The 23,859-nt window shown below is 54.8% G+C and overlaps 1 protein-coding gene across 2 annotated transcripts in view; it reads left to right on the plus strand.

Annotated features, from left to right (window-relative positions):
* The first annotated feature begins 17,606 nt into the window (after positions 1-17,606).
* ADGRG1 (adhesion G protein-coupled receptor G1) overlaps positions 17,607-23,859 on the plus strand; it is a 38,562-nt gene continuing 32,309 nt past the window's right edge. Inside the window, exon 1 of one of the 2 annotated variants that reach the window (XM_045806865.2) lies at positions 17,607-17,736. The gene's annotated coding sequence lies outside the window, so the exon portion shown is untranslated. Of the gene's footprint in view, positions 17,737-22,946; positions 23,287-23,859 lie in introns of those variants that run through there. The other variant, XM_045806869.2, reaches the window with a different exon arrangement.

Genomic DNA, 23,859 nt, shown 5'->3' on the forward strand with positions numbered 1-23,859 from the left:
TAAGCAGGGCTTGATCTCATGACCCCGAGATCATGACCTGAGCCAAAATCAAGAGTCGGACGCTTAACCAACTGAGCCACCCAGGCGGTCCCAAAATTTTGATTTTTTTTTTTTAGATTTTGTTTATTTATTTATTTATTTATTTATTTATTTATTTATTCGACAGAGATAGAGACAGCCAGCGAGAGAGGGAACACAAGCAGGGGGAGTGGGAGAGGAAGAAGCAGGCTCATAGCGGAGAAGCCTGATGTGGGGCTCGATCCCATAACGCCGGGATCACGCCCTGAGCCGAAGGCAGACGCTTAACTGTTGTGCCACCCAGGTGCCCCCCAAAATTTTGATTTTCTAATTGTGGCTGCTATATGGTATTTCATAATGATGTTTTCATATTATTTTTTGTATCCAGCAAACTTACTAAACATTCTTATTAATTCTAATAGCTTATCTGTAGATTTTTTTTATCATTTTATAAATGAAGTCTATTCTTTTCTTTCTAATCCTTGTATGTTTTATTTCTTTTCCTTTTCTTCCTGCACAGGTTAGGCTTTAAAGAACAATATCAGAGAGCTGTAGTGACAGTGGGCTTCCTTATCTAGCTACTAATGTCCAAGGGAAAGTATTTTTACAGTTTCACCTTCAAGTCTAACATGTGCTGTTAAATCTTTATCAGATTTAGTGAGTTTCATTTCTATTTCTGGTTTGCTAAGGTGTTTTTTTCCCTTATTGTATCATTAATGAATATTGAATTTTGTCAAGCATTTCTTTTGCATATATTGCAATGATCATTAGAATTTTTGCCTTCGATCTATTAATGTCATGAATTATGTTATTTTTTTCCTAATGTTAAATCTACCTTGTATTGGTTAAATCTAACTTGATCATAATATTACCCTTTTATATGTTACTGGATTTAGGGCTTTTTGCTTTTTGTTTTGAAAGAGAGAGTGCTTGCATGCAAGCGGGGTAGGGGAGGAGGGGCAGAGGGCGAGGCAGAGAGAGAGAGAATCTTTTTTTTTTTTAATGATTTTTTATTATATTATGTTAGTCACCATACAGTACATCCCCGGTTTCCGATGTAAGGCTCGATGCTTCATTAGTTGTGTATAACACCCAGTGCACTATGCAATACGTGCCCTCCTTACTACCCATCACCAGCCTATCCCATTCCCTCACCCCCCTCCCCTCTGAAGTCCTCAGTTTGTTTCTCAGAGTCCGTAGTCTCTCATGGTTCATTCCCCCTTCTGATTACCCCCCCTTTCTTTATCCCTTTCTTCCCCTACCGATCATCCTAGTTCTTATGTTCCATAGATGAGAGAAATCATATGAGAGTTGTCTTTCTCTGCTTGACTTATTTCACTTAGCATTATCTCCTCCAGTGCCATCCATGTTGTAGCAAATGTTGAGAACTCGTTCTTTCTGATAGCTGAGTAATATTCCATCGTATATATGGACCACAACTTCTTAATCCAGTCATCTGTTGAAGGGCATCTTGGCTCCTTCCACGATTTAGCTATTGTGGACATTGCTGCTATGAACATTGGGGTGCATATGGCCCTTCTCTTCACTACGTCTGTATCTTTGGGGTAAACACCCAGTAGTGCAATGGCTGGATCATAGGGTAGCTCAATTTTTAACTTTTTAAGGGACCTCCACACTGTTTTCCAGAGTGGCTGTACCAACTTGCATTTCCACCAACAATGTAGGAGGGATCCCCTTTCTCCACATCCAGAGAGAGAGAGGATCTTAAGCAGGCTCCATGCTCAGCCCGGAGTCTGACAAAAGGTTCGATCTCACTACCCTGAGATCGTGACCTGAGCGGAAATCAAGAGTCTGACGCTTAACTGACTGAGCCACCCAGGCGCTCCTGGATTTAATATTTTGTTTAGGATTTTTGCATCCACATTCTTGAGAGAGAGTAGCCTATAATTTTCTTTCTCAGACTGCCTGGTGGGGTTTTGGTGTTAAGATTATGCTAGCCTCATAAAATGAGTTTGAGTCTTCATAAGAGTTTGGGCCAACTTGGAATTATTTTTTCTTTCTAGAATGTTTCATAGAATTCGCCAGTGAAGCTTTCCGGTGATGAGTTTACCCTGTGGGAGCATTTTCACCATAGATACAAGTTATACAATGTATAGGATTGTTCGAGATTCCTTTATCTATTTAAGTCTGTTTAGGTAAGCAACGTTTTTCCAGGACTTTTATATATTGATGTCCAGCTTAATTACACCAGGGTCAGGGGTACATTATCTGAATGATTTAAGGTCTTGGAGATCCACTGAGATTTGCTTTATGGCCTAGGATATGAGCCGTGATAACCCACGTTCTCGACACGCTTGAAGTAGACGTCTTGTAGTTGCCGTGTGCAGAGTTCTGCTCATGTTCATTAAATCTGCTGTACTGAGTTACTCAAATCTTCAGAATCTTCATCTCCTTTCGCTATCAAATTGGAAAACGTGTCTGCTCCCCATGCGACAGGCGCTGTGAAATCCTACTTCCTCCGCCCTTCCTCAGGGAGGTGGGAAGCGGAAGCCTGATGCCCCAGCTCCCGGCACATCTATCAGTGACCTCTCCCATGTCCGCTGTCCCCCAAACAGCCCTGAGGACCTCCTGCCTCCTTTTCCCTGGAGAGTTCATGCAATGGGGGCAGTACGGAGGGCTGGTTAGGAGCGCGGACTCTGAAGCCAGGCTGGCCTGTGGAAATCCCACCCCCCAGGAGTTATGCGACCTCAGGCAAGTCACTGAACCTTTCCATGCCTTTGTTTGCCGATCTGCAGGATGGGAATGCCCATAATGGTAACTGCTCATGGAGCTGATAGGAGAAGAGACAAGTGAGTAATTGCAACGCCCTTAAGAATGGCCTGGTACACAGGAAGCACTATAAAACCTGCTTTAAGACATAGGATGATAAAAACGGTCTCATGCAGGTCAGCTGAAATCATGGGCACAGTATCACTGCTGCTCTTGCTGTTCGAGTGCAACTCTGTCATCGACCAGATCAGAAACGGGGGCCCAGAGAGGGCAGAGATTCAGCCACTCGCGGCCACTGGCTCCCTGACCCGGAAAGCAGCAGCACTCCGGGCCTCTAGCCCAGCTCTGCCACCAGTGTCGGGTTGTGTGACTGTGGCCCGGTCTGAGCTCTCTCTGGGCCTCGGTTTCCCTGTTGGTGAACCCAGAGGAAGGGCCAGGCATCCATCCCCCGGCCCCCAGCTCCATGTGACCAGTGAGGGACATTATGCCGAAGCCCCCGTGCCAGGAGGGAAGTTAGGACCAAGCCCTGGCGCTGGGAGGTTTGGGGGTGCCCGTTGCTGAAGTCCCTCGAGGATCTGCAAGGCCTGGGGATGTGGGAATGAGGGTTGAAGCTGTCTTCTTGCAATCCAAGGCTTGAGAACTCGCAGCCTCAAACCAGCGGCTATCACACCTACACCCTTTGAGAAGGTGTTACCCAAGGACTGGCTCGTAAGCATCTTCCCACAGGGGGAGGGAAGAGCAGCGGTGACAGCTCGGGGGAGAATGTGCTGCAGGCCTCTGGCTGGGGGGCCTCAGGCAGGCAGGCCTTCCTCCCTGGGCCTCTGACACGTGCTCCGCCTAGACTTGCCTGAGCCGAGGCAGGTCACCTGGGTTCTGGCCTTGCACTCCACTCCTCCCGTCGGTCCCTGCGCTTCTCTGGGCCTCAGTCCCCCGTGAAAGAAATGGGATGGGGGAGAGTGTGGGTAAAGGCTCCACCCGACCTGCCCATCAGGCACGTGCGACTGTCCCTCCCAGCGCGTGGCCCTTATCTCCACCTGCCCCCACCGCAGGGGAAAAGCAGTGTGAGCACAGGGACCGCTGCCCAGCCACCCTACTGTCTGACCTCTCCGAATGCAAGTGCTCCTCTCCTGTGTGTGGAGAGCAAACCCCCCCGCCCACCGTGGCAGTGCTGGTAGGATTACCAGGGCCTGGCATTGCCTCCATGCTCCGTAATGCAGAAAGTAATGCCCAGCCCCCCGCTGCCCTCCCTGCCCCGGCGGGCCTCAGGGGCTGGAGTCAGCTCTCAGGCCTTTGCAGGCCCCAGGCCTTCACCCCGGAGGGAGCCAGAACTCGGAAGCAGCCTTGGCTGAGGTTCCAGAGCAGATGCTGGAGTTCCCCTCCTGGAGCCCCCCCCCCCATATCCTGCTGGGCCTCCAGGCCAACCCCCAAATTAGTTATCATTTCGTTAGGGCCACCAGTCTGCAGGCAGCTAATTGCTCCCATTAGCAAAACAGGAAGACCTTAATGAGCAATTAATTAATAAAACTGATGACTTCCAGAGCCACTTCTCTCAACAGGGACTGATTTTATTAACCACTTAGTCACTCGCACAAAGGCTGATATCTGCGCATTTGCACCCTCCGAGATCCTGGGCAGGAAATAGAAGGTAGCGGGCTCTCATTTACAGACAGTCAGTGCTGTGCCAAGTGGCTGCGGACCAGCTCATCCCGCCCCTCCAGTGAAGTACTATTATTATGCTCGTTTTGCCCTTGACGAATCTGAGGCTCAGCCAGGCTCTTCTCTTCCCCAAGGTCACAGAACTAAGTACAAATGGATCCCGGTGGGTCTGCCTCCAAAGGTATTTTCCCCTTGAGTGGCCCCTCAAATACCAATTCCCTTTCATGGATGGAAGGCTCCAGAACCTGTGAGCGAAGGGGTTGTTGCCTGACTCCCTCACGGCCTGGCAGGAAAGACCTGAGTTTGGACTCAGGTCTGTTCTCTCTCTGGAAGCAACTCTATTACTTTAGAGATGAAGGAAGCCCTCAGGCCCTCAGACACACTGAGGCGGGCTTGTCCCCTCCAGCCACACTCCTGCCCCTCAAGCCACCAGCCCCAGTCTTCAAGTTCCAGATCTTTCCTCTGCTGCTCACTACATCTTTCTCGTCTATGGTTCTCCCCACGAGGCAATGTTAATGTAGTTTTAGAAGGCTTAGGGAGATTAATGTTTAATTTTAGTTTCATGCATAGCCTTTATTTTATTTTTTTAAAGATTTTATTTTTAAATCTCTACGCCCAACATGGAGCTCGAACTTACAACCCCGACACCAAGAATTGCCTGCTTTACTGACTGAGATAGTCAGGCGTCCTAGCTTCATGCACAGCCTTCAATTATGGCACGTGACTCTGGTCATTTAACACAGGGATATTGTGCCTTCTTTTAAAACGTACCATTTTGAATTATATTTAAAAAACTATAGATCTAAAAGAAAGTATTAGATAAATATTTGGCAGATTTGACATCTAGATTTGGAAAAAAAAAACAAACAGTGAGAGCGAACGTGCCTGCCTGAAGTTAGGGAGACCGGATCTGGGTTACCCGTTCTCTTCTTAACCAGACAGGTCCAGGGAGGGGTTTGTCAGCCCCAAGAGAGAAGTCCTTTCCCAGAGGGGAAGCTGGCCTTCCTCCTGAGCCAACAGGCTCATGCTGCAGCGGGTTATTTATTTCTCTGCAAATGTTATCAATGTGCTACAGGCACACCGTTTACAATCATGGTTGCCTGCGGTGGGGCTGGAGGGAAGGGTGACTGCCGAGGGGGCACAGAGGAACTTTCTGGAAAGATGAATATGCTTTATATCTTGATTGGGGTGTTTGTTACATGAGTGTACACATTTGTCATCAACCTGTCACCTAAAATGTGAAACATGCATTGTAATAAAGCTGTTTTGAAAGCAAAATCAAAACCAAAGCCACGAATATTCATTTATGTCAGGAACCACCCATATTTGTTGCCACGTCTGAGTTCTGAGATCTGTACTTTGCTGCACTGTTGTGTATGCTGGTTCCCACTCAGCTATCATTTTAGCGGCTCCCAAAGCCGACATTTATCAAGTTCCGCCATGTGCCCGTCACAGCGAGGGTGCTTACAAAGTCAGAGAGTTACATTTGGCAAAGGGATATCACAAGTCAGCCAGGAAACGATGGGTTAATTAATAAATGGTGTTGGGACAACTGGCCTTCCATTTAGAAGGAAACAAAATTAGATCCCTACCTCATACCACACACACACACATGAACAGTCCAGATGGATTAAAGATGGTGGATTAAATGTTAAACAAAACCTATAAGAGTATTTAAGGAAAATAGAGGATTTTTTTTATAAATCCAGAAAGGATTTTTTTTATAAATCCAGAAAAAGCCAAGATATGAAAGTCAGAGATCATAAAAGAATGTTACATTTGACTATATAATAATGGGAAACTTTCTATGACCAAAGACACCAAGAATTTAGCTAAAAGGCATGCAGTAGACCACCAGAAAATGTTGCCTCCAATGTAATAAAGAATTAAGGATTTTAATAGGAGAAGAGGTCCTATAAATCAGTAAGAAAGTGACAAAAAGCCCGATTAAAAATGGGTAAAGGACGTGAACATTTGTTTCACACAAGAAGAGATATGAATGGATAATGAAGTTTGAAAAGGTGTTTGGTTTCCTTCACAATTACAGATAGGGATGTTAAGACAATAATGTCACCCTTCTCTAGATAAGCAAAAGTTAAAAAAAACCTATTAATTTGGGTAAGGGAAAATGGGCACTTTCCTCCAGTATTAGTGGGAACCTAAATTGGTACTACTTTTTTTTTAAGATTTTTTAAAAATTTTTTTATTTATTTGAGAGAGAGAGAGAGTGAAGGAGTGAGAGCGAGAGGTGGGGGAGGGGAGGGAGGGGAGAAGCAGAACCCCGGCTGAGCAGGGAGCCTGACACAGGGCTCAGTCCCAGGACCCTGGGATCGTGACCTGAGCTGAAGGCAGATGCTTAACCGACTGAGCCACCCAGGCGCCCCTTAAGGTACTACTTTAAAGTATGGCTACTACAGTTTATCAGTATCTATAAAAGTTTGAACTACATAGACTCAATGCAATTCATCCAGCAGTGTCTCTTTTAGAAATCTATCCATCAGCAATAGGTGCCTGTGTACCCCAAAACGGGCGTTAATTCCTGCAAAGTGTATTGTACTAAAAACTGGAAACGGCCTCAATTTCCTTCAAAAGGGGGTTATGGAAAAGGAAATTTTCTATTCTGTGCAACAGAATTCTTGCAGCAATTTGAAAGAATGCACTAGAACTCTATGTCCTGATCTGGAACGATATCCATTATATCTTGGCAAGAGAAAAGAAAGCGAGTTGCAAACACGGTATACAGCGTACTAATCACGTTTTTGTGAAACAATGGCATATATGAGTTGCAGGTGTATAAAGTGATAATGGCTCAAAAAATGGAGTGCTTGCTGTACATGCCAGCAGCACGGGGTTAGTATCACTGCTGTTCTGTAGAAGAGGCACAGAGTGGTTAAGCCACTCATCCAAAGTGGCACAGCTAGTCGGTCGCAGAGCGGGGATTGGAACCCCAGCAGCCCGACTCTGCAACTGGAGCATTTGATTTTAATTTGGCCTTAAAAGCCCCAAATAGTTCCGTTAGCACTGGTGACCTCCCGAAACAACAGTGGACAGGCTGAGTCACTTTTAATAAATACTTATAATACATAAACATTATACATAAACGTAATACATAAACATGAAAAAACATGAACTGGTAAAAAAAAAAAAAAGCACCTTATCTAAAGGCCCAGCTTCCTGCCGACGCCCTCCTCCGAGGCAACCACGCGAACAGTTTTAGTTCATGTGGTCGTTGCTTCCAGAGCAATAAATACCGTGCTTATACAGCTATTTCTTGACTTATTAACTGTGGATATTATCTATTGACTTCTGCAAGCACTGGAAAAAAAGTAAAATGAGCTTATCTTTTTTTTCTTTCTCTTCCTGTTATGAGGCCGTGGCTACTGTTGCTCTGGGGTGGACCCCGGGGTGGGCGCCTCGGCCCACTGGTGCTAAGTCGGGGCCCTGTTGAGGCTCAGAGTGGAAAAAGGACTTACTTGTCCTAGGTCACTTCACGTTGGTGATGGAGAACTATTGGACCCCTGGTCTGTGCATCTCCAGGGCCTGGCTGTTTCTGTGACGCCCTGTGGGCCCCCCCGTGGGTGACCGTGGTGCACTCCTGGCCTTCTCACAAGGGGCAGAGTGGCCCTGGCTGAGAGCCCACAGGAAGCCCCCTGAGGTGTCCCGCTCAGAGGCGGGAGCAGGTGTGTTTACGGAACAGCAGGTGCAGCCTGCTGGGGTTTGGCGAGCGGAGGGTTTCATTCTCTACCACTGAGAGGCCTAGACTTTGACCCTTTGGGGACTCTGCCTTCCAGATCACTGCCCCCATGTACCCGATACCACAGGCAGAACCACTGACTGAGGCTGGTGGAGGGTTGGCTCCTGATACCCAAGACCCTTAGAAGGAAAGCAGCACCCTCTCGTTCCTTGATGCTGAAGTCGCCTGGTTGGAGAGGCTTGAAAAAAAATGACCAGTACTGGGCACCACCCCAAGCCAATTAAATCAGAAAACTTGGCAGGAGACCTTGGGTCTAGAATGGAGGGGAGTCCAGAGAGGGCAGTGATTTGCCAGAGGTCACACAGCAACCATGGGATGAATACACAAGAGTCCAGCTCTAAAGACCTCTTTAGCCTGGAGAGAAGCAGGCTGAGTGGGGGCAGTGAGGAAATTCAGGGCTGAGGCAGCTTCGAAGCTGTGGGGACAGAAGGGGAGGGGGCCGCCAGGCTAAAAGAGGCAGGGTCTGTGTGCTGTGGGGATTGCCTTCCCAGCAGGGCCCGGCAGGACAAAGACGGGAGGGGGAGGCAGGCACAGACATGAAGGGAGCCACGTGGACCGCGCTCCGTGCTCTGGCTGAGCCAGGCCACAGGTCCCTCAGTCCTCAGCAGAGATGTGGGGCGGGGGAGGGGGGGTGAGAAGGGTCCCTTCCAGGGATGCAGGCACAGGTGGGCTTCTACAGGGCAGGGGTGAAGAGTCAGGGGCAGGGCTGTGGGGGGAGGCCATGGAGGAGGCAGTGGGGTGTCGGGCCTGGCACCCCCAGACCCTGCCTTCTGATTGCCAGCAGATGGGGGTATCACGTGAGCAAACACAGCCGTCGGGGAACCAGGAGCCAAGGGACCAGGCAGATGGCAAGTGGGGAGTGGGGCCGGGCTGGCACAAGGGGCCTCTCCCACAGTGGGGAGGGGCTGGCTGGGCCTCAAGCCCTCCAGGCTTACCCTCCTCCCAGCTGTTCCTCATGCCTCACTGGGGGTTCCTCGAGGCCCTCAGGGAGCCCTACAGATTCTGGGGTCAGGCCTGGGCTGCTGGGGAGAGGCGCCAAGGGTGCGAGAGGAGCTTGGGACACACAATTCCTGACCCCTGCCCGGTGCCAGTCTGCCCCTCAAGCCCCACACTCTCCCTGGTCCCTGGGGGCTTGGCCTGAGCTATAGAACCTCCTGGAGCTGCCCTGCCCTCAGAGCCTGCTGGGCCTGGGCTCAGCGCTTGGCACCCACCTTCGTTCCCGCGAGGCAGGAGCTCCTGATGTGTCCACTTGAGAGACGGGGACACTGAGGCACAGGAGGCTTACGCATGGGGAGCTGCTTGTCTGCGATCTGGCCCACCCTGCTCTCCGCGCCCCCTCAGTGGGGAGGGGGCTCCGTGCTGGGTGCCAGAGAGCGTGTGCCCTGGTCTCGAGCCCCAGCCCTGCCGCTGCCGAGCCCGCGCTGTGCTAGGTGTCAGGGCCCACGGAGACGGCAAGGCAGGTCTGCCTGGGGAGAGTCCTGGCTTTGCTCCTGTCTGGGGGTGTGAGCGGGGGCGCCTGCCTCAGTGTCCTCATCTGGTAAAGTGGGTGACAGTAGTGTCCCCGTGGGGGGCTGTTGTAAACACGGAGGAGTGGTTGCAGTAATGCGTTTAGAGCAGCGCTGGCCCCCGCACGCTAGCCTTTGTCGTAAGGTCTCCACGTCGGGCAGACGGAGGCACTTGGTCCCGTGGCCACACTTAGCAGCAAGGGAAACCAGGGGATGATATTCTGAGGAGCTAAGGGTCCCGCTAAAACCTGAGGCTCTATTCCTCTAGAAGGGGCACGTGGCTGTTGGCCAATGCCCCAAATGTCTGCCTTGGAATCTAGAGGTTGTCCGCTGGAGGCCCATGGGTGGTGTCTGTCAGGTTTTTGACTGATTCTCAAATGGCTTTAAACCCGTGTGAATTCATTCTTAACTTTTAACCGCTTAGATTTTCACATAAAAGTCAGATTTCTGGCTTCTCTTGAAACACCGGAGGATCAGGTTACACCGGGCCAAAGCCCTCCAAGCGAAGGTCGGTTGGCGTCGAGCGTCACCCCCAAGACGGCCCGTGCTCGCCCTGCCCCACTTCCTACCTGCGCGCGCTGCCGGCCTGGCCCCCGTGGGCACTGCGTGTGTGAGTCCTGCCACCGGCTGCCGCAGACAAGGAAGCTGAAGCCCGCAGAAAGGAGATACTTGCCCAGGGTCACCCAGCGAGCCTGGACAGAGTTGGGACCCCGCCCCGGCCTGCGAACTCAGTTTCGGGGTGCTTTTTGCCACGCCGGCCCCCTGAGGCTCAGCCAGCTGTCCCTGTGCTCGGCGGGGAGCGTGGCTCAGTGCTTACACCGGCTGGCGCTGGAGCCTGGCAGGCCTGCTTCAAATCTTGGTCCTGCTACTTTCCAGGGCAAGTAATCTTTGCACTCTGAGCCCTTTATTTTGTTTTGTCTTGACTCTGAGATGGGATAATAACAGTCCCATCCTAGAGTCATGGAGGGTCAGAGGGAGGTCGAGGTCATTGGCCTCTGACAGTGAGCACCTCCCTCACCTACCGTGCATAGGACCTACTTACCATGGATGCGGGAGCTCGGACAAGTGGAAAAGCACGTTTGGGAGGGCATGGCTGCCCCTTCTGTGTAATAGGACAGACTCCCCCACCCCACCCCCAGGGCCACGACAGCCCCAAGTGGGAAGAGATTCTGCGCTGGCTGTGGAAGAGGACCTGCGTCGTGCCCGTGCTGGGCTGCCCCTGCGAACACAGACACCCTCTCTGACTCAGGAGCTGCACCCGCGTGCCTCCTATTCCCTCCAGTGGAGCTGCCTTCTCAGGCTTCAGGTCTGACATGGGTGGATAACTTCAGAGAGGCACCAGGGGCTTCTGTCAGCTGTTCTCAACACACGCCTCCAGGAGGGGAACGCTCTGGGGCCAGCCACCACGTCCGGGGAGCAGCCCCCACCATGCCCTCCGCCACAGCCCAGCATTTGGTTTCGGGCTCTATTTATATACATCGATGTACATAGATACCTAGGGTTTTAGTTTTGTTTTGCTTTTATTGTGCAAACTACATTAGAGCCGTGATAATGGAAAAATCTCTAAAATTGAAAGAAACACCCACAATCCCAGCAGCGAGCTTTGCTCCCCGGCAGCATGGCTTACGTGCTGGCTACGTGCCAGACGCCGCCTCCTGTGGTTACCCTCACTGAAGCTGCGCGACCACCCCAGCAGGGAGGAACAGGCTACAGATGGGGAAACTGAGGCACAGAGCTGGTAGGTCATCTCCCCAAGGTCCCACGGCTAGTGTGTGATAGAGCGAAGATTTGAGCCTGCTCCAGGGTCCCACGCTTACCCGCTCACTCCTCAGAGTTGCTTCTCCTTTTCCCACATCCCTGCCACCTTTAGACTTGACCTAGAAACACAAGAGCGACAGCATCGTTCACTCCACACAGAGCATTTCTGAGTCACCCGGGGACCGGCCTGCCTCAGAGCAGACAGATTAGCCCCGAGACAGGTGACTCTCTGAAGTTATCCCGATAAACTCCTGAGACAGCAGACAAGTAAATCACCTTCACTTTCCGCTTATTTTCACCGAGTTTAGCATTAAAAGCACTCCTATTTTGGTCGTGGCCATGTGACCACGAGGTAAGAGTGGCCAACTGTCTCTGATTGTCCCGGGGGATGCAGAGCTTTTAGCGCGAAAGCAGGGGCGGTCTATTTGCTGCCCCAGGCAAACGGGGACCGTTGGACACCCTAGGGGGACAGAGCTGGCTGTGCTTTCTGAGCACATTTCTAGGTCCTGGGCCCTTGCACTGTGTCCTCTCTTGGCTGGCCAGGCCGGGCGCCCTGTGACCTTAGCTTGTCACTGAGTATTCTTTCCTCAGGAGCCCCTCCCCTGTGGGAGGAGACCAGGCTTCGGGGATGGAGATGACGGGAGCTAACCCAAACTTTCCTGACGTGTCCCTCCTCTGAGCCTGCAGGGAGGTCAGCCACGAAATTGGGACAGGGCTGAGGGCCGCGGCCAGGACCTCTGACGTGTGGGAGCCTCTGGTCCTGGTGTAGCAGGAGTACCACAGCGGGGTGAGCCGTGTCCCCAGTCCATGGTCAACGCTCGCATCCCGAAGCTGGTCACGTGCGAGTACGGACACCCCGGAGACCTGCAAATGCTCCCCATCGGGCCTACTGACTACTGTTTTGTTGGTGATCTAGCGAGATGCCAGGCTGTGGCGGAGAAAATGGTCACGAGGCACGCTCGTTGTGGTGTGCCGTGTCTGTGGTCACTGCGTCATAAATAGCACGAAAGACTGAAAGCCTTTACCCCCCTCAACAGTGCGTTCAAAAGCCGGGATCTGAGTCAGCAAGGACTCCAGGGCTTGAAGGCTATTGTCCAGTTCTGCAGAAAATCACTCACGCCCTTGATGCATAAGCGAGGCTCTCATGTGCCTTGGTCACTTCACTTTTGTCTGACTCGGCAGCATCAAGGAAAAGATCGGCGTTCGTGTCCGAACGATACTCAGAGACCCAGTTGTTACCACGTGAGCAGCTCAACACCGGAGAGGGTGGAAGGCCAGGACCCAAGGCTGCAGAGGGCTGATGGGTAGATGGACAGACAGACGGCCCGTGGACAGACGGATGCCTGCCTTCCAGCTCTGTGGGTGGACCAGTGTCCCAGGTGGGGTAGGGGCCACCCTACGCTCTGCCCCAGGGTACTTCTGCAGGGTTCCTGCTTGGTGCCCGGTACCTCTCTCTCTATCAGGAGCCTGTGCTGCAAGCAGCTGAATTCCTGACCACGCCTGGCCTGGGGTGCAGGAGAGGCAGCTTGACCCGGCCTTGACCTGATCAGCTACTCTCCTTGAAATGTATATTGATGCCTCCATCCCCCTGAGTAAATCCACCCAAGGCAGCCCCCTGGCCGGGGTTGGAGACTGCACCTCCATCCCTGTGTTCACAGTGCTGCTCTCTGGCCTCATCTCTCTTGTCCCCCTGCTCCAGCCACACTCACCAACTGCCTGTTTTCCCAACGCTCTGAGCTCACTCCCCTCTCCATGCCATTGCCTGTGCTGTTCCTTGTGCCCCAGGCCTACTCTGTGCCCCAGGCCCACTCTTTCCAAGGCTGGCACCTCTTTATCCATCAGGACCTTGTTACAAATGTCACCCCCTCCAAGAAGCCTTCCTTGATTACCTGGCTAAAGCAGGTTCCCTGTTGCATGCCATCTTTGCCCTTTGGTTTTTTGGTTTGCTTTCTTCATTGTCCTTACATTATATGTCATTATTTGTCTTCACATTTGTTGAATTACTTAATTAATTACTTCATTGACTTTTTTTTATCTCTCATTCCATCAAACTATAAGCTCTGTGAAGGCAGGAGTGTTGTCTATCTCCTGTCCACAAAAGCCCGTGTGAGGCTTGGCACTTAGTGAGCACTTAGAAAACACTGAAAGAATGACTCAGATACATTTACTGAGGCGCTGCACAACATAGAGCTAGATCACGGTCCAGCAGAGCTGTGGGTTCAAATCCTGACTCTGGTACTAATTGGCAATGTGCTCTAGGATGGGCCACTAAATCTCCTTGGGCCTCAGTCTCTCTTCTATAATAACAGTACCTCCTTCACAGGATTGTTACAGGGATTAAATGAGTCAACCCCTTCAGCTTTTAGGAAAGGGCCTGGCACACACACTGAGAGAGTCGTATGTTAGTGTTCTTGTAGGTAAAATGCAGGGCTTTTAAGGTTCAGAGGCTGCCTTCCTATAGGAAAGGATGGGATAACTCCAAGAGGACTTCCTGGAAGAGGGGACATTTGAAATGGGCCTTTGTTGGGGGGGGGCGTGGGCGAAATTTCTCTAGGCAGAGATGGGGGTAGGGAAGTCAGGAGAGAAGAGGGACACCTGGTCCCAGGAAGAGACCCATGGGCTGGCTTGCACTGGGGCTAGGGTGAGAGGCTCTCGATGCTTCTCGCAGAGACAGGCCCAGCACAAGCTGTGCTCTTCTCAGCCCACAGCCTCCCTGCCCACATGGCCTTGACATTTCAGGTGTACCCATTTCCTGTGTTTGGTTTGTATACAGCAAGGGCTGACTCTGAGGAAATATGGGGAGGCCTGGCGGAAAATGACCCAGGAGGAGATGACTCAGTTGCCCCAGTAGCAACCCCAAGTAGACCCGAGTCAATTTGACATGGGGCAGCTCTGGAGAGGCCCCACCGGGCTGCACCAGGACCGGTCTCACATGTCACGGAAGCTAAGGATGTGGCCTGATGCCATCGAGTCACATGGGCTTGCATGAATTGCTCTGACTCTCCGGGTTGCCCTCAGTCTCCTCAGCTGTAAAGTGGGGCAGATACTCCTCGGAGTTGCTGGGATGGTGAAATGAGTCTTGGTGGGCAGAGTGCATTTCGGAGTGGTTTCTGCCCTGGTTCCTCATGTCGTTCATTTGAAAACACTGTAGGATGGGTCCTTTTATTACCCCCATTTCACAGACGGGGAATGCTGAGGCTCAGAGAAGGGCCCTGGGCTGCCCTGCACCACACAGCCGGGGGTGGCAGACCCAGGACTGATCTCCAGACAGGGTGCAGGTGGACGAGCAGATGCAGGCTGAACCTGGGAGGGGAGAGCGACCACAAGACGCAGCGTGTGGTGAAGGAGCTCACCAGGGGAAGCAGGGGAACACGGCTGGCTATCTCTTCACTTCTTCTCTGAAGAGGGGGAGCCCATCCCAGCACAGCGAGGCGTGTTTTCCTCCAAATATCAGGTTAGTGAGCAAAAACATGAAGTAGTTCCGAATGGCTCTTGTGAATTAATCTGCGAGTGGAAAACGATTTTAAAGGCAATTAGTCTTCCCCAGGGATGTGGTGGGGGTTTTCTCTGTGACACCCCAGCTGAGCTCCTCCTTGGATCCCCCCGGAGATGGGGAGCTCACTTCTTGACTTTGTGGGCAGCACTCGCTCTGAGGGGGAGTGTGGAGGCTGAGCCTGTGGTCCTGCGAGAGACAGCAAGAGAGCGGCAGCGAGAGGTCAGAGCCAGGGGCCCTTCGCGCCTCTCCACACTTCCCTCCTATCCAGAAGGAGTCAGCATTTCCTGAGGCTCCCCACTGGGCAAAGGGAGGCTGCTCTTACTGGGGACAGATAAAGGGACCCAGTCCTGGATCAGACCTCCTGGGTATGACCTCAGATGTGTTACCCAACACTCCCCCCACCTCCCACATTTACCTGTAAAACCCGCATTAGAAAGTGTCCCCGATCTCATAGGGCGGAGTGAGGAGACCTGGATGGGGGGAGGGGGGCTCCTGGAGACCAAGCCCCCAGCCCTGCAAGCGCTCCACAGATACCTTTCCTGGCAGCGCACGTTGCTGACCCCATCCCTTTCCCTCTGGAAGGCAAGCAGGCCAAAGGCAGATGTCCCTGTTGAAGAGATGACCTCAGGCACAGAGAGGTTAAGCAGGGCCCAGAGCACCAGGGAATGAGGGTGGAGCCAAGGCTCCAGTCCCAGCCCCCCCCCCCCCTTGGTAGTGCTCAGTGATCGTATCACTGCCAGGGGCCCTGAGGGCAGAGGAGGGTAGGGGGAATGGAGCATGGGTGTCGGGAGCACAGGAGTCACGAACCGGGACTCCCCGGTGTCCTTATCAGGCTGGGTAGCATCTCGGGTCATGGGGGCAGCTCTCGGGGCCCTGGGGAAACCCTGGGGCTTTAAGAGTCAGGCTGTCTTCCTGCAGGCCTGTTTGCCTCTCTGGGGTCACCTGTGCTCAGCCCATGGGGGCGAGGGGGCCCACAGCTTCCTGCAGAGCGGAGCAGGCATGCATGCCCGTGGGTGGAGCAGAGGAGTATAGCACTTGGCAATTTGCTAGGGGAACGGGGGTTGGGGGTGATCTGGGGCCTAGTAACCCCAGTAGGTCTGAGCTGTGGCCAATAGATAGGGTCCTCCCTTGGGACTGGAGTTCTCCAACACGTCTCTAGACCCGGCTCCACCCCATTCCCTTGCTGTCCATCTGTCCATCCATCCTTCCTTTACCTCCCTCCTCTCGTGTCCACCTTGACTCTTTCCTTCAGCTCTGCCCACGTCCTCCTTGTTCCTTAGGCACACCAAGTGCCCACCCACCACTGGGCCTTGGCATGTGCTATCCCTGCCACCTGGAATGCCCTCACTCCAAACATTGTGCAGCCTGCCTCCCTTGCCACATACAGCCTGTGCTCAGAGAGAATCGAAACCAAGCCCTTTCTTCTGTCTCTTTCCCCTCCGCTTACTTCGCTTTGCTCCGTAGTTCTTACCACTGGATATAGTTCATATTTATTGGCTTATTAACTATTTATCTATCTCCCCCTCCAGCTGTAAGAGGGCAGAGCTTTGTGTGTTTCGTTCACTGCTGATCCCCGGTGCCTAGAACAGTGCCCAGTACGCAGTGGGCCCTCAATGCGCACGTGCTAAGTGCGTGGCCGAGTCCATCACCTGTCCGTTTTCCCACCCGCCCATCATCCGTTTTGTCTTCCCACATTTCCTGGGTCACCCGCCAGTCACCCAGAATTTCTCTGCACCAGGCCCTGTGGTGGGGCTTGGGTTCGGTGACCTGGGAGGGCACACAGACAAGAAAGGAAGAATTCTGACACTGGGGAACGGGTCCCAAGTAAGGGGGGTGCACAGTGGCACAGGATACAGACTTTGTTGAATGAATCCATGCCTGGACGGCTTCTTGGAAGAAGTGGTGCCTCAGGTCTCAATACTGGGGATACTGGGGGTGGGAGTTGGAATCAGAAGCCACCTGGGGGAGGGCGTTCCTGGCTGTGAGAACTTTGAAAAGACCCGCCCCCCGGAGAACTGCTGGTCTGAGGTGAGGCTAAAGGGTGAAGCAGGGGCTGGCCAGGCAAGGCTGGGGGCCAGTGGTCCAGGAGGACGCTGGCAGGGTTGTGCCCAGGGCCCCCATGGGAGCCTGTTGGGTGGGGCAGAGCCCATCTGGACCACTTGCCCCTGCACTCCGTGAGGTACCTGGAGCAGCTGCCCCCAACCACTCCTTACGTCGGAGCTCGCATCCCTGTGCCCACGTTTTGTCTGTCTCAGTTCCTGCGCTGTGTCTTGCAGGAGGCTGGACATTCTGAGGGTAGAGACTAGGTACCCCGTTCCCCATCCCCCTGCAGCAGGGCCTTACCACCAGCCTCCAGCCAGCTGTGAGCTGCTGACTTGTTTTTCTTATAGCCAGGTGAGCCTGGCACAGGCTTCAGGTGGGGCCTGAGATCGGGGAGGCAGCAGGAGGGAACTCACAGAGTTGATGATTGCTTACGCTGGGCCAGTACCCCCCAAACGTGACTCCTCCAGGCTCCTCCAGGGCCCACAGGCGGGCCAGCAGCCCATGCATTGGGTGGGAGGTGCTGAAAACCCACAGAGGGCTGAGGCCAGGGGTGTGGGGCACTCAGCACCCAGGGGGGTCAGGGCAGCCCCGCAGAGAAATCCGGGAATGAGAGAGGGAGGTGGCAGCCAGCCGGAAATTCAAGACAGGCAGGCGGAGCCTTACCTGGGACAGCCTGCCCAGACAAGCTCAGGCTGGGCGCCCGCAAGCCCTGGAAGGCGGTAGAAGGGGAGGAGGCAGAGTCCGGCCAGGGGTCTGCCGAGACCCGAGACCCGGAGGTAAGAAGCCGCTGTTTGCTGTTTATGGTGGAGGATGGGGCAGGAAAATTCAGCAAAGACTCCCAGCCTGGCCCACTTGACCTTGGCAGGCTCTGAGTTCTCGTTCCATTCCCTGAGGGCATGTGGGACGCCTGGCCCTTGGTCTGCTCAGGGTTCTGGGCAGGTTTGGAGGCCCTGGCTGTCCTGGGGTTCCCCCTTGCTGTTCTGAGTGTGGGCTGGGCACACTAACACGGTGGTCGTTTTTGGCACACTGAAGCTGGCGGGGGTGGGGGGGTACTAGGTAAGGTTGCGGACGAAGGTGAGGCTGCAAGCCCCGGGGCTTGGATGGGGAGGCAGGAGACACGCACCTGGGCCTCTGCCTGTTTCATGCCGCAGCACCCAGAGCCTGTTTCTTCCTAGGATCCCGAGGGAAACCGGTTCGGGAGCAGGTTGGCCAGGTTGTTTGACTTTTGACAAGGAAGAGAAAGGCAGCCTGCCTTGGTCAGCTGAGCAGAGGGGACAGGGCCCAGGCCTGGGGGCATGCCTGCCCTGTCTGGCCAGCACAGGTGTACTAGTCTTTCCCCAAGTCCCTCGGGTCTGTCTCGGTGATGAGACTCCTGCATGGCGGCTGAGGACACCCCGGCACGGGAGAGCCGTCGTGGAGGAAAAGCCCTGGGAGCTTCCTTCCCTGGGTGCTTTCCCTGTCTGCACCCCGAGCCCTGCCCCCCCAGCCCTCCTGGTCCTCTAGCCCATGTGCCAGACAGACAGACAGACGTGGGTGGCTGGAGGTGGGAGGAACCTGGCTCCCGGCCAGCTCTGCCCTTACCAACTTGGCTCCCTTGGGGTGTGTGGGCAGCAAAATGGGCCCCCCACGTTCCCTCTGTTAATTAGACAGCCCCTGCTAATGAGCGGCTGTCATTGCTGCTCCATTATGCCTCCTGAGCCATCTGCGCCCCCGCACTTATGGGGAGACCCCGGCGGCTGCCTGGCTGGTGGGGCAGAGGCACGTGAAGAAGGCAGTGTTTCTGGGAGCTGTTGGGGGTGTCTCCTGGGGCCGGAGGCCGGGCGCTCCGTGGGCTTTCCACCAAATAGGTCCAGTTCCGGCTCTTTCTTCTCCTGAAAGAGAAGTGGTGGCCGCTGGGGTCCCGGGCGAGGGAACAGGCGCCCTCTCCTCTCCTGCCGCCAGCACGATCACGCTGCTGGGCACGGATAGGTGGGTGTGGAGGACGAGGGGTGGGGCACATGTGGGAGGTCAAAGTCGAGATCCGGGGCTCTGGGGCCACTCTGGCAGTCAAGTGAGGTGGCACCTTGTCACCTGCGAGACAAAGCAAGTCCTGCCGCCTTTGTACACTGTTGTGCCACCTGACCGGTCGTCACCCCGCCCCTCCGGGCCTCATTTGCCTCCCTCGGCGTGGGAGCTCCAGTGCTTCATTGCCGGACCGGAGGCCTCTGGCCTAAGTCTTGGGGGCCCGAGCAGCTGCCACCCAAACCTCAGAGTCCGGGGCCCGGGGGCTTGCTGACAGAAGGGGCGCGAGCATGGAGACGTCAGGCGGGGGGCCTGTCCCAGCCTCACCTGAACAGGGCAGAAGGAGTAGTTAGAAGTCTCCTCTGTGCACTGCCCCCTCCCCCCACCCCACTGAAGGATTTTGCCTTTAAAAGAGAGCCCAGGGTGGTGACAGCACCTGGTTTCGCTCTGCCTGTGAGACAGGCCTGGTATCCCCATTCCAGACCTGGGGACACAGAGCACAGAAAGCTCAGAGCTGGACAATGTGGTGTCAGGTCCCCTGTGGCGCTATTTGAAGTACTCTGGGGCCATGCTGGGAGAGTCTAGGTGGGGCGAGGGGCAGTTTGGAGCCTTCGGGTCACTGGGTCTCCCCCAGGCTTGAGCAGGGCACCCAGGGGCCCCTTGGGCGCAGCGGTCCTCCCAGCCGTCACTCTGAGGAGGGGCTGCACTGCTAGCCCTGCGGCCAAGCGGGAAGGTGCCACCAGTCCACCTAGCTCCAGCGCCCTGAGCTGCCAAGGGGGGCCTGATGTTCACAGATGGCTAGGACCTCCTCTGAGGAACCCAGGCCTCCAGATGCCTGTCTCTGCACCTGTTTCCCGTGGCAGGCGTGGCCCAGCCTCACCGGCATGGAAGTGGGGGTGGGGAGAGAGCTTGTGGTCCATCTTTGGTGGGTCCATCCTTGCCTAGGGGCTCAGGGGCTTCTGACAGCTGAGAGGCAGGAGTGTGGCCAGAATGACCTTCCTGGCCTGTTCTGGTTGGATCCAACCCTCCGGCCAAGTGCACTTGGGGGCTGGGCTGAGGTCAGACATTCCTTCATGCCCGGAAAGAGGGGGTGGCAGCTCTATCTACCTTCTATCACAGGCAGCTGGGCACCCAGGTGCGCCTGCCTCCTGGGGAGGTCAGCAGGGGTGGTCCTCGGATGCCCAGCCAGCCTGAACTCCGTGAGGACCCGCATTCTGCAGTGGTCTCCTCCCAGTGGGACAGAAACACGGGGGATGTCTGTCTGCCTGCCCGCCTGTGCTGGGCCCAAGGCCACTCCTTGTTTATATGAGGTCAAGATGCCCCGGGAACCAGGAAGGAGGTACTGGGGGAGTTTCAAGGCCTTGAAATAAGATCCTGGCTCAAATCCTGTGTGACCTTGGGCTGGCTCCCTTCCCTCTCCGACCCTCAGTCTCCTCCCCCAGCAAATGGGACAAGGCCTCCTTGGCAGAATTGTGGGGGGAAATCGAAGTCACTTGCCTGGCACACAGTGTTCAGTAGGGGTGCATGGACTTTGGGTCTCAAACCTTCATGGGGAGGGGTGGAGAGAGGGCCAGTGCTGGGACAGGTGTAGCCACAGGAGCCCCCACCACAAGCTCCAGAGCTTTTGAAATCTGAGGCAGGTACATGTGGGCTGGGCACCCGCCTCAGCTCCGCCCCACAGGGAGCCAGCTGGGTCCAGTCTGTTCCTGGAGCTCCAAATAAGGTCTCCAACACACTGGTGTGGACCTGCGTGGTCTCCGCCCTCCTGTTTGCCTGGCCTTGCCGTCCATCCTTGGAGCTGGCACCAACCATTTGCACCCCAAGTCTGGGCTTGAATCTTCATTAGACTTGCCCCATGTTAATGGCCCACAGGGCCCCGTGCGCTCCCCGGCCTTGGATACGTCGGGCTCCCTGTTCCTTCTCCAGCCGGGGGCTGAGCAGTGGGTGGGGGAGGTGGGGCTGGGGCACAGGGCACACAGCTCCCTTTGTGAGGGTGGCTGAGTCACATGGGCGACGCCGTCCATGCTGGGCCCTGGGGCGGCTGTGATGAGAGGTGGTGTTATCATGGGGCCACAGCCGCCCCCACGCCTGTGGCCAGGAGGCTTTCCCATGGGAACGAACAGGGAGGTGTCCAGGAGCACCAGCCACAAAGCACATGGTCTGGAGCCCAGGACCCAGGTTCGAGTCCCGGCTCTGGTGCTGACGTGCTGTGAGGCTTTGCGAAGCTTCTCTTTTCAAGCCTCAGTTTTCATCTCTGTTAAATGGGAACAGTCATCACTGTTTTGTAGAGGAGATGCTGGACACAAAAGGACTTTGCAGTGACACCTGGGGGCCTCAGTTGGTTAAGCGTCTGCCTTTGGCTCAGGTCATGATCCCGGGGTCCTGGGATTGAGTCCCACATCGGGTTCTCTGCTCATCAGGGAGCCTGCTTCTCCCTCTGCCTGCTGCTCCCCCTGCCTGTGTTCTTTCTCTGACAAACAAATAAATAAAATCTTTTAAAAAAGAAAAAAGAAAGGACTTTGCAAACTGTGGAGTGCCAGGCCTTTGGCATCTGTATTAACTTTATGGTAACCGCAGTGACACTGGCTAATACTTGTCGTGCACCTACTGTGTGCCAGGCGTGGCACTCAGTGCTTTACAAGGCCACTCAGCTTGCGAAGGGACAAGTGTGGACTTGAAGTGCTCTTGTCCAATAAAAAACCACTCTAAGCAGCCAGTGGCTGCCCAAGACCCTTCCCGCAGCGGGGCACAGCTCTCCACTGTGTGCAAGGCTGGCTCGTGCTGCCCTGGGAGAGGGCATTGAGGATGGAGAAGGATAAATCCTCTCCCCCAGCTCTGTCACAGCGGGGCCCACGGAGGTCCGTCCTCTTACCCTGTCCTGGGGCCCATGCGCGGTCGCAGATCTGCTCCCACCTGTCCGGCAGTCCTGTTTCTGTTTTCTGTTCAGGCTGCTCTGAACGGTAGAGCTTTTGAAAGGATATCAGGCTGCTCATTCGAGCCTGGGCTGTGAGCCTTATGTGTGTGGCCTTGTTAATTATTACCTGTGGTGCTGGTGTTGTCTCCCCTTGATAGAGGAGAAGGTGGGTGCCGGAGAGATGTGCCTGAGTCACCCAGCTGGCAGAGCCCGGAGGAGAAGCCTGTTGGCCTGAGCCCAGAGCCTGGGCTCCCAGTCTCTCCTCCATCCCTTAAAATGAAGACCCTTTAGTACCTTCACCTTTCGGCAATCCCTACCCTGCCTCTGGCCTCTGTCACCAGCCAGCAATGCACGTGACTTTCTCTGGGCCCTGGGGGACCCTAGCCCTTCAGCCCTGAGCCCCAGCAATGTGCCCCCAGTGGCCTATTGGAAGGCTCCCACCCATTCCACGGTACCCAAGGGCAGCCTCTTCCCTGCCTCCCAGATCTGCACCCCCGCCCATGCCCCCCATGCTTCAGGGCAGTTTCTGACATCTCGTCATTCCCCTCGCCCTCACGTGTGGGCGAGGGGGGTCCTAGGCCTGCTTCGGGTTCTTGGACCAAAGGCTCCCCTCAACCTCTCCTTCTGCCTCTACGTTCTCCAGTGCCCACTGGACCTCCCCTCCACCCAGCCCACCCACGTTGCTGGCGTAAGCCCCTCGAGTCCAAACCAGGGTTTCTCTTGCTGAATTACTTTGTGTCTCTGAAATACCAGTGGGACCCTGCCCACCAGTCTGGGGCGATGAAATGAGAACAATCCAGATAAAACAGAGCGTCTTGCGCCGTGAACCCTACGGACGCGGCAGCTCTTATCAGTCCTGTTATTAGTACTAATAATAGGTGCTCTTGTGAGGAATAGTAATTTATTGGGTTTCTCATTTGTGACCCCAAGAGCACTCTCGGAGCTCTGCAATGCCAGTAACTGACTCCCAGGGTCACCCTGATGTGAACCAGACTCAGGGCTGGGTGGGTCTGCTGTCTACCCCTGTCCTGGAGCCTGGCACAGAGCCCAGCACACAGCAGGTCTCTGAGAAGCCCCATGGTGACAGGGTGGGCGGAGCTTGGCAAGCTGTCTCCTGCCCGGGCCAGGCCACCACATAGACCTTTCCCACGTGGCCCGAGGGACAGCTGGCTCTAGGCTTCTGCGTCCCTTGCTTAGATGTTCAGCTTGGGGTGCCCCTGCCATCTGCAGAGAGAGCGGCGTCTCCATCACTCCACCTGTGAGGTGCTGGTCACACCCTCTGTGGGGAGGTGTGTGTTGGGAGGGACTGTTTCCTGCTGGCCTGGAGTCCGGGGAACAGCTGAGGCTGCCCCGGCTATCAGCTGCCCTGGCCCTGAAGGACAGACCTTGGAGAAACTGAGGCTTGGAGGAGGTAACTTGCCCAGGGACACTGCATGTCAGGGACTCCACATCCTTTTTGGATAACTCACTTCCGCTCTGTTGTTTCCTGGCCCCCCAGCCCTGGCAATGAGGGAGTGTCCGCTGTGGCCCTGGGAGGGAGCAGTGGGCCAGACACGGGCCAAGTGCCCACAGTGCCCACCTGATGCAGGCATCAGCCATAGCCCGCCCCGGGGGCTGATGGCTCAGAGAGCGCAGCACTGCTTCCTGGCAGCGCTGGCCTGGGGGCCTCCCTGTCCCTCGCCATTCGCTTTATTGCCTTTCTCCCTGTGGCTTGATCTGTACAGGCAGGTGAGGGGTACATCTCACCCGCAGTGGATCCCTGGCTCCTAGATTGCCTAAAAAGTTTCCATTCGTGTGGTATCAGGGGACTTTTCCAGGTCCCTTTTCTAGAATGCAGATCCCTGCACGAAGAGAAGGGGTCTTCAGCGCCCTGTACCTGCTGTGGCTGGGCCCCAGGCCAGGGATGTGGGGAGGCTGGATGCATGAGTGGTCAGGAGCGCCGTGTGGAGCCAGACCGCCTCCATCCCAACTCTGCCACTTCCCA

The sequence above is a fragment of the Ursus americanus genome, chromosome 21, assembly GCF_024610735.1.
Source record: "Ursus americanus isolate L20-20 chromosome 21, mUrsAme1.1.p, whole genome shotgun sequence".
NCBI classification, from domain to species: Eukaryota; Metazoa; Chordata; class Mammalia; order Carnivora; family Ursidae; genus Ursus; species Ursus americanus.